General features: G+C 41.1%; 1 protein-coding gene and 1 pseudogene across 1 annotated transcript in view; one reads left to right on the top strand and one right to left on the bottom strand.

Annotated features, from left to right (window-relative positions):
- Nucleotides 1–13,557, bottom strand: part of SND1 (staphylococcal nuclease and tudor domain containing 1) — a 411,934-nt gene that overhangs the window by 207,993 nt on the left and 190,384 nt on the right. The window lies entirely within an intron of this gene.
- LOC123394809 lies at nucleotides 1,421–4,443 on the top strand (annotated as a pseudogene).

The following is a 13,557-nucleotide window of genomic DNA, read 5'->3' as shown; positions in this document are numbered from 1 at the left end:
TGAGTTCAAGCTCCACACAGAGACTGCTTAAAACAAATATATAAATAAATAGTCACTTCCTATGACTCCCAGCACTTGCAGTCAAGCAGACATACTCACCAGAATAAGTGTTACATTGTGCAAAAAAAATCTGGCTCATTTTTAATGATTCTACAATGTGATCTTCATGTAGCACTGACAGATTCTAGAAAGCTCACTGATGTGTTCAAAATAAACTAACTGGGGTGCCTGGGTGGCATAGTCGGTTGAGCAGATGACTCTTGGTTTCGGTTTAGGTTGTGATCTCGGTGTTGTAAGATCAAGTCTTGTGTCAGACTCCACACTCAGCCCAAAGTCTGTTATGTCTCTGTTTCCCTCTGCCCATCACCACCCACCTAGTCACTAGGCACATGTTCATTCACACACTCTAATAAAATCAGTCTTAAAAATAAATTTAAAAAATTGGGGCACCTGGGCAGCTAAGTGGGTTAAAGCCTCTGTCTTTGGCTCAGGTCATGATCCCTGGGTCCTAGGATGGAGCCCTGCATCCGTCTCTCTGCTCTGCAGGGAGCCTGCTTCCCCCCCGCCCTCAGCTGGATCTCTGCCTACTTGTGATCTCTGTCTGTCAAAGAAATAAATAAAATCTTTAAAAAACTAATAATAACAAATTAAAGAAATTAACTGAGGAAGCACTCAGTAATATGAGAGCATCTGTGAAAACTCAAGGTAGGAAGACTTCCTCTCTTCTGAGCACCGGTGGGCAGGGGGGCCTGCACCTGGTATTTACGTAGGGTTATTACCTCTAGCCACAAGACTCCAGAGTACATAAATGAGCCCCTCTCTTCCGAGAACACGCACAATGCTACTATTAAGAGTAAGGAAAGCCACCAACACTGTCATTTCTGCGATGGCAGCAGGCAGACAGTACAGAGAAAAGTCACATGGAAAACTGGACTTGATGTAGATGAATGTTACCTCATGAAGTTGTTGTAAGGAACAAAAGACTTTACTTAGGTTCTGCCTGGCAAATAGTAAGCTCTGTATGTTTCTGATCACTCTTCTTGGTTTTCACTATACTGACACTGGCTTAGTTGCATCACTCCTCCTGGACTCAGCCCCTTGTTCGTAACATGAGGGAGGTGGAATAGACAGTCTTTTTTTTTTTTTTTTTTTTTTTTAAAGATTTTATTTATTTATTTGACAGACAGAGATTACAAGTAGGCAGAGAGGCAGGCAGAGAGAGGAGGAAGCAGGCTCCCTGCTGAGCAGAGAGCCCGATGCGGGGCTCGATCCCAGGACCCTGGGATCATGACCTGAGCCGAAAGCAGAGGCTTTAACCCACTGAGCCACCCAGGCGCCCCGGAATAGACAGTCTTAAACATGCTTTCCTACTATAAAATCTATTTTACTAGAAGGAAAAAAAAATGTTCTATGTGCAGCTATGAAGATACACGTTCTCAATGCAAGCATTTTTCAGGAACTAACTGAAAAGGTGAGCCTGACTTCACAAGACCTGTCCAGGAGATGAAGCTATCAGAGCAGACTCCTTCTTAAAATCCAGCGAGCCTGGGAAGAGGTCACCCTGAGCTGATAAAGACATCGAGCTCACCCCTTCGGCAGCAGCGTATGGCCTGGGAGAGCAGCCATCCATCCGCAGCGCTCTCAATCACACACGTCACTGTGGAGGCGAGATTCACGGCTCCAGCGGCAACAGGCCAGTGTTATCCAATATGCATGAAATCAAAGTTTTCATCATTTCCAGTGGTCAAAGGCCAGTGAGTGATAAGTCCCAGAATACAAGGATTAATGAAGGAGTCATTAAAACCCGGCATTAAATCACGCCTGTAGCCAATGCTGAGAGTGATGTCTGTAATACATTACAAGCTGATTAGAAAGAAACAAGTTCCAATTTAGAAATGAATTACCTGATTTCTTAAAAAATTGACTGGATGGCTATCACAGCAATTTTGTTATTACAGAAGAAAGAGAGAGTGGGTAACATACAAGTTATGTCATGGGTAGGAAATGATCATCTCAAAATCGCAGGGAACAGAATCTGGGAATAAATAACTTCCTAAAGGCAGTAAGATGGAAAAGACACCGGCCAGATTTTACTTCTTTTTAAATTCTGAGTGTGTGTGTGTGTGTGCGCGCCAGCACCTATGTGTATTGAAGCGAAGGCACTGTTAACACTTTATGCCCAGGAAACAAATTTAATCTGGAAAGAATAACCACATTCTGATTACAGTCTGAGAGAGGACATGAGCTGATACCAATGAACTATCTTCTCATACACAATGAGCACTGTCTTGTTGTTGAACATAATCTGTCAATGTGAAAAAAGCCCTCAACATATACTCTAAAGATAAAATAGGGTGAAAAACAGGGGACTGGCTCAGGTGGGCGAGGCTCTGACCTACTTTAGTTTCCACAAGTTTCTGACTAGGAGAAACAGAGCTTCCAGAGGCTTCTGCTTTCTTGTTAAGGGTTCTGTCCTAGGGCAGCGCACTAGTTAGAAAAACAAATGCCACCAAGTAGATGCTTGAGTGGAGAGAATCCTTTATAGGCAAAAACTTTCAACTGCACCCTCTCAATATGCAAAGCTCATCAGTATAGGCAAGGTCATGGAGAATACTTCCAATTCAAACAATCCAAACCAAAACAGGAATACTTCTTGTTCTCCACTCTCCCCCTCTCTGCTAAGCTACTGTGGGACAAGACTGATACCTCTCCCTGAAAACAAGTCTTGAAGGATTCTCTGAGACCAGGTAACATAATGCAAATTCTTATGTGTTATAATCGGATAATATTCAAAATATTTAACATATGGCACTGGCTAGAGTTTGTCATACCTGTATATATCAGCTGAACATAAGCCTTATTTGTAAAAATAGAAAGGTATGCTAGAAAAAAGCCAGGATCATAAATGTGGCTGTATCTAGAAGGGTATCAGGATAATATAGCAAATCATTTGAGGGTAGTAGTATAGATTAAAAGCTGCCAAATAATTATGCCTCAGTCATCAAAACATGCATCATTAATTTCAGATGCATCAATCTATACCCCAAAAAAGAAAACAATGAACTCTAGGGCTTCTTAAATATTTAACTATTGACTTGAATCTTTAATAAACCCCATAAATGGCAATTATTGAGTCTAACAAATAGATTATACTTGAATTTGTTTGATCCCCCACAAGTATTTAAAAGATACAGTTTGGGTTAGTTAGCAACACCACCACCAACAACAAAGATACTAACAATACCTTCCACTGCCAAAGACTTCTTCTTAAGGAGAAAAATAAGAACAACAACAAAACAAACAGTTGTCAACTAGATGAAATCTATGAATTAGATAACTACAGAGAGAGGTAAAAGAATATTAGAGGTCTAAATTCGAAGCTCTTGGGGCACCTGGGTGGCTCAGTGGGTTAAGCACCTGTCTTTGGTTCAGGTTATGATCCCAGGGTCTGGGATCCCTGGGATCCCTGCTCAGCAGGCAGTCTGCTTCTCCCTCTCCTGCTCCCCATGCTTGTGCCTGTGTGCTCTGTCAAATAAATAAATAAAATAAAATAAAAATTTGAAGCTCTTTCCAATGTTGCGCCTTGTTATTTTAGGTAAACAATTTAACTTGCAGTCATGTCAGTGGTGAATGGCAGTGAGGCCACTAAGTCAACTGGCAGTGATAACTAAGAGTTAAGTACTTGGAATAAAGTCTGATTCTGCAAATCCACAGACTTCCAACTAAATCTAGTGTTTATGATCAAAGTCCTGGGGAGGAAGGTCTACATAAAAGAAAAAATCCCTGGCTAGCTCTTTCACAGTCAACACGGAGAGCCCTAGGCATTTCTCAGGGCAATCGGCCTAAGTGCCACAAGACCAGGGGCAAAAGAAAGCCCTGCCATGAGAACAGAAAGTGGGAGCTGGGACACCCCGCTGCCATACTAAGGCTGGCCCCCACCACGCACACACAGCCGGCGTTAGGGGGAGACAGTAAGAAGCGCCGTGCCTTGAGGCTGGATGTGAGCAACTTCTCCTGGGGCTCTGAGTGTTGAGCCCGGCAAAACAAGGAGTACTGATGCTGTTGACAATGCATCTGCCAACGACCTGGTCAGCACCAAGCCCCTGGTGAAGAATGGCATCATGCTCACAGATGGCACACCTCCCACACCTTGCAGATAGTGGCAGGAGTCCCACCATGCACTGCCCCTGGGCCGCAAGAAGGAGGCCTAGCTGACTCTGGAGAAGGAAGAAATTTTAAACAAAAAACAATCAAGGAAAACTAAGAAATATGATGAAAGGAAGAAGAATGCTAAAATTAGCAGTCTTCTGGAGGGGCAGTTCCAGCAACTAGAACATCGCTTCAAGTCCAGGCCAGTGTGGCTAACTAAGCAGGTACTACGAGCTGGAGGGCAAGGAGCTAGAGTTCTATCTGAGGACAATCAAAGCCCGGAAAGGCAAATGAATCTTCTTCCCTTCTATCTTCTTCTATCTTCAGTCACTAATAAAGGTGTTTTTTGTTCTGGGGAGGAAACAAAATCCCAAAATCCATAGCTGGACTTTCTGGAAAGCCAACAGAAAAACGACCGGCTTCATTCACTGCTATGACTTCTCTAACCCCACAACACACCCCTAGCTGAAGTTCTCTTTCTTAAGCATCTGAGAATAGGTTTAAAGAAACTTTAGATTACTAAAAAGAGATACTAAGAGATTAAAGAATATTAGCAACGCCGTTTGTTTCTTTCTCCTTGAAAAAAGGCCAGATAGGGGCCTTAGGAAAAGAGGGTGGGTGAATGACTTACCAAGGTCACGCTACATGCTGGAGGCAGAGCTAGAAATAACCATTACCCTCTTAGCCCCTTCACTGCTCTACCACTCTGTCCTTATTCTAAATAAGCTGATATGACAGAAGTTAGTGGAGGTAAAAGGCTATGTTCTGGGATCAAAACTGATCTGAGAAAAAATACATTTATAAAGTTTGTTTTATTCTTCCTATTACCTGTATCTATACTTATCCAAGAACAGAGAAGAATGTTGGTTTTGGAACTCCTGTTTTTTCTAGACTTCTTTTCATAGTGCTTATTAATATTGGCGGCACATTAGAATCACCATTCAAAATATCAATGCCAGGCCCTATGCCAAACCAATAAACCCAGAATCTCTAGGGGTAAAGAACAGTATTTTGAAAAAAACAAATGGGGGCGCGGGGGGGGGGGGGGGGGGGCGGTGAGCAGAGCCTGGGTGGCTCAGTCCGCCTTCAGGGCAGTCCAGATCCTGGGATGGAACCCTGCCTCAGGCTCCTTGGCTCAGCAGTAGTCTACTTCAAACCCCTCCTTCCCCTACCCTACCCATGCTTGCCCTCCTCCCCTGCTTGTTCTCTCAAATAAATAAAATCTAATTAAAAAAAGAGAAGGAACAAATAATGGGTACCTAGATTTTCAATATGGGGCACCACTGGTTTTTTTTAACTGCCCCAGGTGATTCTGTCATTTAATTTTGAAGAAAAGTACCAGACAGAAAGGTTCAACTAATGAATTCTCTTTTTCCGAATTTCAAGAGCACTGATTTCTTTAAAAATTGACTGGATGAGGGGATGCCTGGGTGGCTCAGTTGGTTAAGCAGCTGCCTTCGGCTCAGGTCATGATCCCAGGGTCCTGGGATCGAGTCCCGCATCGGGCTCTTTGCTCGGCAGGGAGCCTGCTTCTCCTTCTGCCTCTGCCTGCCTCTCTGTCTGCCTGTGCTCACTCGCTCTCTCTCCCTCTGTCTCTGACAAATAAATAAATAAAATCTTTAAAAAAAAAAATTGACTGGATGAGTAACCTAACATAACTTAAGGCCCCCAGAATTATAAATTTATTAAAGAACCTGGCACTCCCCAAAGAACAAGAACCTAAGAATTGTGGGTAAGCAAAGACCAACTTCTGGAAGTGGTTCAGGAACAGCAAATTTGTTTCTATTGGTTCAATTTAGGCCACAGTGAGACAAGTGAGAGGTTGCGAGAGCAATCAGAGAGAAGATTCTTCAGAGTCATCATCTTTGTCTCTTCAGAATGGAACTGCTAGTTGCCATGAGGCATTTTCTAGGCAACTGTGATCAGCTCCCTCCAACATTAGGCATCACTTGGGGAGGGGGAGCTTTCCGCCTTTCAGGGGAATAAGGGACAAATAAACAAACTCATGGCCATTATGACAAAACCAGGCCTACGTACCCAGTTTATTATTAGCCTGACATTAAACACCACTTAAAAACAAAACAAAACCACCCGCCCACACAAACACACACCCCACGACAGAAAATTACATAATGGCATCTGGAATGATCTGCTCTGACAGTGAAAGTAGAGCCAGCCAAATCACAGAGGTCTAGTAAAGACCAAAATGTGCATGAGGTAACCCTGGAAAGTCATTTTCAAGTCCTCTATAGTTTAGGCAGATGTTGAGACACATAAACAATGCTTTGTTAGGGGAAGAAGTCCAAAATAATACTCTAGGTTCTAGAAGGTTGTCACACAGCTCTGAGAAATACCAAGTCATTATTAAGCAGAAGAGTAACTCTATGTTCGTTTAGCAAACCCAATCATTCTAGAGAAGTTAGAAGAAAATTATCTTGGCACAGGTTGCTTCTTAGGGTGGAAGCTCAAGAGAAGTTTTGTCATATGGGTCAGAAAGAAAAAAAGCAGCCAGTAAAGAATTCTACTACCTGTCCTGTTACAGATTACAGTCCACAATCCAGTCAGCGGGCACCACAGGAACAGGAGAGCGAGGTTCTTATTCCCCAGAAGCCATTGGCAACTGGACCAAGCTCAACGTCAGTGTGGCTATGGTTCAGAATATGTAACTGCTTTAGACTTAACTGCTTTCAGAATCTCTGCAAGTAAAAACTCGAGAATTGAGTCTCCACTTACAGAACTAAGTCAAAACCAAACTGTCTTCTGGTGGTCAACATTTTTCTCTAAGAATTAGAAGACGAAGTACTTTTTCATGAACTGATTCGTAGCTCTAATATAATCAACAAATGAGCCCCACAAAAAGGCTAAGGATTTTGAAATTCCTTCTTCTCTCCTACTCTTTGGGGAGGGCAGGGTTATTCCGGTTCCTGGCTTTGAAACACAGTAAACTACTACAGGACCTTTGTGGTCAACCCTCACTCAATGGTCTGATCTCTCCACAGACACAGGCTGTGCTAAGTGGTAAGTGAAGGAACAGTTTCAGTGGGAGTTTTCTGAGAAAGTGGTGACAAGAATAAATGCTCTGTATAACTGCTTCTGAAAGAAAAAAAGTGATTTTGCAATCAATGCCAACATGATTGGGGGCAGGGGCTGGCAAAGAAGAGATGGTCTAACAATGATCTAACAAGTACAACAGAATTCCCCTTGCTGTTGACCTAATATGTGATGGTTTATACATCACAATTTTAACATAATAGAAACTTACATTAAAGCAAAAGTCTGCTGAATCACAGTTGATATGTTAAGCAAACATATCAGAAATCTAAAAGGCTCCATGTAAAACCCACACTGGGAACTTGATAGAAGTTCCAAGGGACTCCTGGGTGGCTCAGTGGGTTAAAGCCTCTGCCTTCGGCTCAGGTCATGATCCCAGGGCCCTGGGATCAAGCCCCACATAGGGCTCTCTTTGAAGCAGGGAGCCTGCTTCCCTTCCTCTCTCTGCCTACTTGTGTCTCTGTCAAATAAATAAATAAAATCTTAAAAAAAAAAAAAAAAGAAGACAGTCCCAAGTTTCCTTTACCTGTTAGGAAGTGCATGCTGTTATTAAACATCTCCAAATTCTATCACACACACTGACTTCAAAGGTCCAACTATTTCCTCTCTCCAAGTTCTACCTGTTGTAAACACATTTTTACTGTTGGCACAAAAATTCACATCACAACAGAGCGCATCACAACAGAGAGAGTGATTCAGTAAGTTCCACAAAATACAACTTCCAGTAGAGCTCTTCACATGCGCGGGCACAGAATAGCACTTTCTAAAACACTAAACGTTAGGAGCCCTCTGCCTTTTCAACCACTTCAGATATGGAGATAGGCAGGCACTAGCCACAGCACTGCATCCAGACAGGGTGCTTCCGAGCACACCTCTCGCTTTGAAAGATTTTTTTTTAAAAAAGTAGGTTCCATGCTTACTGTGAAGCCCACTGTGGAGCTTGAACACAGGATCCTGAGATCAAGACGTGAGCAGAGATCAAGAGTCGGACGCTTAACCGAGTGAGCCATCCAAATGCCCCAAGATGTTTTCAATAATTACTTTTAGTAAGGGATAAATTGTATGTGCATTAAACTTCTTGAAACATGAATACCACTTGTACCAGTATGCAAATACTTATCAATAATTACTGTATTAACATAGTGCACTTTTAAGATTTAGAGGAGGGATGCCTGGATGGCTCAGTTGGTTCGGTGTCTGCCTTCGGCTCAGGTCATGATCCTGGGGTCCTGGGATGAAGCCCTGCATGGGGTTCTCTGCTCAATGGGGAGCCTGCTTCTCCCTCTCCCTTTGCCTGCCACTCTGCCTACCTGTGCTCTCTCTGTCAGATAAATAAATAAAATCTTTAAAAAAAAAAAAAAACAGATTTAGAGGGAAAACAGATATAAGTTAGCCATCAAGGTAATTTTTTTTTAAGTTGGGTATTCATCCTTTCTTTCTTTCTTTCTTTCTTTCTTTTTTTTTTAAGATTTTATTTATTTATTTGACAGAGAGAGATCACAAGTAGGCACAGAGGCAGGCAGAGAGAGAGAGAGAGAGAGAGGGAGGAGGAAGCAGGCTCTCTGCGAGCCCGATGGGGGACTTGACCCCAGGACCCTGAGATCATGACCTGAGCTGAAGGCAGAGGCTTAACCCACTGACCCACCCAGGCACCCTTCATCATGGTAATTTTTAAGAAGGTGAGAGAAGAGATAAATCCAACTGAAGGGCCTGGCATGGAACAATAAAGATGGACTACTATAGGGGCGCATGGCAGCTCAGTTGGGTGAGTGTCTGACTCTGAATTTCAGATCAGGTCATGATCTTGGGGTCCTGGGGTTGGCCTCACATCAAGCTCCATGCTCTATGGGGAATCTGCTTGTCTCCCTTTCCCTCTGCCCCTCCGCTACCTCTCTTTCTATTATAAATAAATAAATCTTTTTTAAAAATGGACTACTACAAAATCTAAGCCATAATCCAATGAGGAATTTTGTTTTGTTTTTTAATTAACCTATGGGCAACTACTATGTACCAGGCATTTCTTGTATTTTATTTAAGCTAATACTTAGAACATTCTGTGAGGTAGCAGTTTACCACTGGATTGGATTAGCCAGAAGAGTGTGAAGCCAGGAAGAGTGTGAAGACTAAGAAGAGGATGAAATGTAAAAACATTCAATAAAAAGTCCTTAAAATTAAAAAAAAAAAAAAAAAAGAAGAAGAAGAAGTTTGAGTGGAGAAAAAAAAGCCAGAAGTGTGTGAAAGAGGATAAAGAAAAGAAAGAACAAGGGAAGGCTGACTGACTTAGTCAGGAGCATGCGATTCTTGATCTAGGGGTCATGAGTTGAAGCTCCATGCTGGGTACAGAGATTATTCAAATTAATAATAAATGAACTTTAAAAAGAGAGAGAAAGGACAGAAGTCACTAAATATGACATTACATCAATGGTTACCAGTCAAGTTCAGAGGCTTGGAGCTGATGTGAGAACTTGACTGTCAGGTCTTAGTAAATATGCTGAACATTTAAATGCCTTAGTACATTTAATTCTTACAACCACTCAATGATGTAATTTATATCTAAATTACATATGAAAAAAACTAAGGCTCAAGATTGCACAGCTGTTTGGGAGCAGGGCTGCAGTTTTACTTCACATCTGTTCATCTGTTCATCTCTAAGCCAACAACAACTTGCCTTAGACTTCATGCCAACACTAGGCCAAGAAGTCAATTTTCCTGTTCCCAGATTCAAATCTCAAGAAATAACCAGCACTCAAAAGGAATACCCCCCAAGTAAAAGCTATTACACTAGCATGATTAAACAATGGATAATTTCCCTTTATTTCCTAAATTTTTGAAAACATTACAGTTTTTTGTGGTTTTATTTATTTTATTTATATATTTTTATGATGTTCAGTTATCCAACATATAGCACATCATTAGTTTTTGATGTAGTGTTCAATGAGTGCATATATAATTTTTTATTACTTAGGAAAAAAAAATCAATTCACTCAGTATGAACTGGAGCAAATCTCCTATATAAGGCAGCATCACGACTGGGAGATAGCAGAATCTACAAAAACTCCATTCCTATTTACCTTATCACTTTGTACTATGCTGGCCATGAGAACTGTAAAGAGAAAGGTGCAGAGATATGGCATATAAAAGACACAGAATTTTTGCTTATTGGTAACCATGTCAAATGTGCCATCTCCTTATCACACCAATTGCATTATCCAAAAGAATAAAGAAAGAATGCTTGAGGGAGGTCAGAATGGCAGACTGAGAACTTATGTCCACATGACATCCTTTTTAAGGTCCCACTGAAATGACAGAAAAGACAGATATGGACAAGAATAGAGCCCTAATGGTGCTACAAAACAAGAAAGTATGTTACCAGCATATCAGAAAGTTTGCACAAATTCTGAAAGACAGAAAGCAGATGGGATCTGATTGGTGGAGTATTGGCTGTGCCTCAAGGGCCTTTATTGACAAAATACAAAGCACCACAGCGAGGAGGCTTTGGGAACATCATTTAAGCAATTAATCAGAACCTACATTCAAAACAGCTAGATGAGCCCGCCTCTTTCCTGCCCCTATGATTCCCCACAAAGTTATTAAGAGCAGAGTGTTCTGACCCTTGGCAAATACCCAAGAAATAATCTCCCAGCAAGCATAGGCATTTCTTCTATCACATACCATTTGTGTTCCTGAACAGTTCACATTCTATAAAACCACCCGAAAGCCCCAAAACAAACAGGGCTTGAGAAGAATAACTGAATTATGTGTAGACTACTTAAACTCTATGGAACTTTCTAGCCCAAGTGCTAGCAAAAACAACCTTAATAAAAACAGGGGTACAGTTAAACTTCTACTGGCAGAGAAGCCGTAAATCATAGGGCTCCCATGCTTTCTCTTCCTTCTAGGGGGGCTTAGTTTCTACTAGAGACAATTTTAATCAAAATATAAAATCCAACTCCGGCTGTAGTCTTCTTTATTAATCCACTGTTTAAATACTGGAGAAAGTGTCTTCACAGCTTTTCAACTACCCTAGCAGGGTGCTACTGAGGTTAACCAAGCAGAAAGCAGAAGGACACTTAGGCAGTCATGACTTACACTAAAGGAAGTTGCTGTGGTAGATTTCTCTTCACATTCTGAGATTTTTCTAAGTCTCTCTATTGCGAAAGCTCTCCCTTTAATTGGGAGAAGGCTTACTTATCCATTCAATATTTTAAAGTATCTGGGAATATCGTTTCTAAACCAACATGACTTTAACATTATGTCAGTGAGATTCCCCAGATTACCAAGATCATGTATAGGACATTTCATGATTATAGAACAGAGGGTAGGTGATTTAACCAGGGAAGGACCTTAGAGGGAGGCTCTGTAAGAAACACAGAGGCACAGCATTTTACACCGAGTCACATAATCACATCACATCTCCTTCTCACTCCACCCCAATGGCAGTGAGTTTTAGTGGGGTCTGAAATTTGCCTTCTTCCTCCGTGTTTCAGACACCCCACAAAGAAGGCTTCCCTGATACTCTCTGCTTCTCTATGCCCTGTCATGGCAGAGACATCTTGGGGAGGCAGGCATACACAACCGCATAGGAATGGAACACCATCCACCCCCAACCTGGTCCTTCTTTCATGTATATAAATCAAGGTTCCCCAAATATCTGAGGATTTATGAAAGAAAAGAAACAAAATAAACAGAACATGGGGGATAATTGAGTGGAAGAGGGTTTTTAAATTTTAAATACTATTTCTCAGACAGAGGAAGTATTATATTTGTGGAGTAGGAACAGGATGCTATTAAAACACTTGAACAAAAAATTTATGTATGAGTGCTGAAATAAAAAGCAATTAAAATGGGCTAGATTGGGAGAATCACCTCTGTGAATTTCACAGCAGAAGAAATCATTTCATTTCAGAACTACCAATACACTCCTAAAGCTTAACACAGAGCTTAGTACACACCAGGCATTTTATGACTACTTGATAAATGAACTAATGAGTAAGTGAATGAATGAGATGAGTGAATAAGAGAGTGAGAATGAATGAAAATGACTCAATAAGCATGGCTGGCCGGTGAAGCAAGCTGAAAAATAAAGTTGAAGACAGCTCCTTTAGGTGGAACAAAAATGCAAAGGCAGTCTTTAAAAAAAAAAAAAAAAGGGAAGAAAATTTAGAGATTCAAAGCACAAGGTACAATACCAACAGAATTTCTAGAGTCAGAGGCAAAAGTGAAAGACAGTAATTCAAGAACTAATAGAAAAAAAAAATTACAAGATGAGTGTACAGCCCATTGAGTACGCAGCAAAAAAGGACACACCTAGAAATATTTTAATAAATTTTCAGAAAACCAAAGATAAACATAAAATTGTAAAATCTTCCAGAGTCAGAAAAAATAAAAATTGTTAAAAAATAGAAATGTAAGGGAATGGAGATCGAATTCTCATAAACACTGGTGAAGCAATAGAACAACAGGCCTTCACTGTTCTTGGGAAAATAATTTTGAATCTAGAATTTCATAGAGAAACTAACAATCAAGATTATAGGCAAAATGAAGACATTTTCAGACATGCAGAAATTCAGAAGCTTTACAACCCACACATGTAAAATCCAGGTTCTTCACCAAATCTAAAGGAAATACTACAAAAAGACTGAACTGAGATACAAGTGGCAGGTGCAAATGAAGAAGTACAAAATGGGGGCACCTGGGTGGTTTAGTTGGTTAAGCATCTGACTGAGTTCAAGCCCCAAGTTGAGCTCCACACTCAGCGTGGAGCCTACTTAAAAAACAACAACAACAAAAGAAGTACAAAATGGAGGAAGAGACAGACATACACACATAGAGAAAACCACACAAAGGGAATTAATTTAACATTTCTCTGGGGATAAAACAAGATAGAATTTCTGTTTCTGTAAGGTCTTCTCACTCCACCATACTAGGTCCAACAGTAACTTAGAATTGCTATGGTATGGGGGTAGAGGGTAAAATTTTGGGTTAAACTTACAAGCAAAGCTTAGAAGACAATTACACTGACAGAGGAGTAATGTAATAAATCTTGAAACAGAAGAAAAACTTTTTATTACTTTGAGAGCAAAAGAGAGTTTGTGCAGGGGTAGGGGGTATAGAGGGAAGGAGAGAATCTCAAGCTGACTCCCAGCTGAGTGTGGAACCAGATGACTGGGTGGGCTCAATCTCATGACCCTGAGATCATGACCTGGGCTGAAATCGAAAGTTGGACACTTAACCAACTGAGCGCCACCGAGGCGCTCTGGAAGAAAAACTTTTAAAAGGAAGAAAGAAGTGTGAAAAAGGGAGCATTCTAACTTTCTAATCTTTCAGAGAGGGAAATACTCGATAAAGTTATTCAGA

This window comes from Mustela putorius, unplaced genomic scaffold (genome assembly GCF_011764305.1).
Source record: "Mustela putorius furo isolate JIRA1106 unplaced genomic scaffold, ASM1176430v1.1 tig00003845_pilon_pilon_pilon, whole genome shotgun sequence".
Taxonomy (NCBI): Eukaryota; Metazoa; Chordata; class Mammalia; order Carnivora; family Mustelidae; genus Mustela; species Mustela putorius.
This window is presented reverse-complemented; position numbering and strand designations above follow the sequence as displayed.